This window comes from Marmota flaviventris, chromosome X, assembly GCF_047511675.1.
Source record: "Marmota flaviventris isolate mMarFla1 chromosome X, mMarFla1.hap1, whole genome shotgun sequence".
Lineage (NCBI taxonomy): Eukaryota > Metazoa > Chordata > Mammalia > Rodentia > Sciuridae > Marmota > Marmota flaviventris.
The window spans coordinates 54,492,070-54,495,547 of record NC_092518.1 but is presented as its reverse complement, the minus strand read 5'-3'; the positions used below and the strand labels follow the sequence as shown (position 1 = coordinate 54,495,547).

The 3,478-nt window shown below is 42.4% G+C and overlaps 1 pseudogene; it reads right to left on the bottom strand.

Moving 5' to 3' along the window:
• Nucleotides 1-756: 756 nt before the first annotated feature.
• Nucleotides 757-2,321, bottom strand: LOC114081475 (ras-related protein Rab-6A-like; annotated as a pseudogene).
• Nucleotides 2,322-3,478: the final 1,157 nt, after the last annotated feature.

Below are 3,478 nucleotides of genomic sequence, written 5' to 3'. Positions count from 1 at the left end.
GCATTCATTAGCCCAATGTCTCCCTCTACGGCATCGTGGGCAAATACCTGGTATTCTACTCCTTTGATACCTAGTTTTGTTAAACCCTCCTCCAATGGGGCAATTCCTTTTAAAATGTCCTGTTTGTTCACAATTGTAGCATGTTCTTGACCTGGCATCTAAAGCCTGTTTTACTGCAGCTGCCACAATTTGCCCTTGTTCATTAATGTCTCTGGCATCTAAAGCCTGTTTTACTGCAGCTGCCACGACTTGCTCTTGTTCATTAATGTCTCTACATAATTTAATATATGTGTTTATTAACTTACACAGCAATGTCACAATAACTAGTAAAGATTAAAAGGGTGCACTCCTAGTATATTTGTTTGCAGTGTTTTAAGGGATTGACTTTTATTTCCATTCTCTCCTTTCCCTTTTCAATGTTCTTATCTGCCTCTAGGGGCTTACAAGAAAATTATTTCCATTTTAATTTTGACTTCAAATGTTCAGAGTAGGATATTTGCTATTCTGTGAGGGTTCTTTTGTGGGTAAGCTTTAGATATCATTATTTCTATTTGTTATAGTTTTGATCAAATCATCAAATTTAAATTCTTCCACTGTTTCTTAAAGGAATTTGATTTTCACAATGCCTTGCCTGCATAGCATTTTTTAAAAGAAAGAAAATACAAGCAAAATCTATTGCTCAAAAGGGTGAGGTGGAGTTTTTTTTGTTTTAAAACAAACAATAGCTATCTCAACAATTTTAAAAACCTTGGGAGAAAGAGTTAATTGGAACTGATTTTATCATGAATAATTAAATATCAAAAACTTGTTCTGAAGCATTTGGTTATTTTTTTTCTCCCAGAGTCTAATAAAGTACATGTGAAAGGGTCATTTGTCTTGGTCAAAAATAAATTTTATGCTCATCTACTTGTAAGTACTCAGTATGTTCATTAGGACTCATTTTGAAGACACACCAGAACCCTTTCCTCATTTAAGCATTGCCCACCATGATGGCTAAGTTTTGATCTCAAAGAAGGTCTAAGTAATTTATATCAGTGCTCAAGAATAATTTTGGACATCTTGGCCTAGAGCAAGTGGCTATATATAAAACTGAAAGATAATTCCAATGGGTTTGCTGCATTGCCACCTCCTGTTTGCTTTGTGGGAGGGTGAGAATAGGGAATGCAGATAAGAGAGAGGTGAGAAAAGCAGGGAAAGATCAAGTAGGTAGGTAAATGCTGCTGAGAACATACTGCTCCTTAACCAAGCCATGCTCATATTGTTGAGATTTCCATCATTTTTAAGTACATTATCATAACATTAAAAAAAGAAAAATGTTAAGAAAATGTATCTGATCTTTAAGGTTATCACTGGAATATGCTGGAATATTTTGGCTTTTTGTAAAATATAAATAATGAAGACACTGACTGTTTTGTGCTTGTGAAGCTAATAGATCATCTCCACGAGACAGGCAGCAATGATGAATTGCAATACGTTATTACTGAAGGGAAAAGGTTCAAGCCAATATTCACACTGCAGTCAATGAAAGAGTACGGGAGCCAAAGCAGTGAGCTTCTGGAGAAGGGTTGAAGATGCCATGAGGGATTAGCAGGAACAGCCTCCTTCACTAACTGGTTGTTCCTGAAGCTTTTCCAGTTTAATGTCAATCATGTCTTCTCTGCTTCTGTCCTGTGTGCTTTCCATTCCAGGTAAAGCCGCTGCTACACGTAAAGAGCTGCTTTACATTGTATCCTGCTTTTGCACTGGTTTCAATGAACATAACATTCAGTTCTTTGGCTTTCCTCTCTTCTTCCTCAATTGAAACTTGCCTCTTGTCAGCAAGATCTGTTTTATTTCCTACTAGCATGATGATAACATCACTTCCTCTTTCTGTTCTGACATCATCAATCCATTTTGTAGTTTGCTGGAATGAGTTAACATTTGTGATATCATAAACAACAACTGCCACAGTGGAGTCATGAATGTAGCTAGGAATCAAGCTCCTGAACCGCTCTTGACCTGCTGTGTCCCATAATTGCAATCTTACTGTTCGATCCTCCAAGTACATGGTTTTTGATAAAAAGTCAATGCCAATTGTTGCCTGATAAGTGTTGTCAAAACTGTCATACATGAATCTGGTGATCAAGGATGTTTTTCCAACTGGGGATCACAGTAGAAAAACTCAGCTGCAAGCCAACTTCACTGAACTATCATATCCAAGGATGTCTCCCCTAGGTGATGCAATTCGCTCTGCTCTCCTAGGAACACCAGCTTGAATTTCCTCAGCGGATTCCCGAAGTCTCCGCCCGCAGACATGATGGAGCGGAGGAGCTGCCTCCGCCTCAGCCCAGAGACCTCCCGGACCAACGCTGCTCCAACCGGCTGACGAAGAAGGCGAGCGGAAGGGCGGGCGCCGAGCTTTCTCGGCCCCTGCAGGGCCAGGCGAAGGAGCAAGGCTGGAGGGCAGCAGGATTCTCCACAGCACGCAGCCGTCGCCAACGACGCCGCCTTCCCGCAGAGTAGCCTAGCACCGGCGAGGCCAGCCGCAGCGAAGGGAAGGAGGGCGGTGTCGGAGGCAGCCAGGGGTGTGTGCGGGGCTCCCGAGGCTAGCGCCATCTCTTCCCTCAGCACCTGGCACTGAGACTAGGGTGGGAGAGGCTGAGGGTGGCGGGGCTGGCCGGAACCGCAGACGCGTCTGGGACCTTTCACTCGCAGCAACCCGACTCCCATAGCTGCCGCTGGCGGCAGCCCAACCCTAAGCCACATGCTTGTTGTTTAAACAGAGAGAGGGAGATGTTGAGAGCCACAGCCGAAGGGGCCCCAGCAAAATTCCAGCTGCCAGCAAACAATGAGTTGTGACAACTCCTGTGAAGTATTGTCTAGTGGAAGCTCATAACATACTGATTTCCCAAGGTTTTCACTAGGGGTTAATCACATATGCACCAGAACATACAAAATTTCACACTCCCAGAAGGTAACTCAGCACAAACCATACTGTTTTTACAAAATATTTAGGCATAGCAAGCGTGTGTATCAACTGGGAAAGTTTATAATTAGGGCAGGAAATTGGTTACCCAACAAATCCCCAGGCCAAGAATACAAATTGCAAGCAGGTTTTTCCTGAGTGTAGCAGCCTTGGACCGGCTATGTTAACTCTCTTTTCCACAATTCACCCCCCAACCTTGGTTCTTGGACAGGGTGTCTTCATCAGTAAGATCCCAGTTAGCAGGACAAGAATAAATCTGTAGTATTGATCTCAGTTTATGCCCTTTAGGGGTCCAGCATTTAGCCAGTCCAAAAAAAAAAAAAAAAACCCATTAACCACAGAGATCTACTTTAGACAGCTAAGTGTCTTCCTACATGAGTTTTTGTATTAACAATTTTTAGAACATGAGTCAACCAATAAAGTATAGCACAACTCTGACCAGTAAGTCAAAGCTGACTTGAATGCCTTCCAAGGCTATGGCAACATAAAAACAGAGCACACATGAGAGAAGAA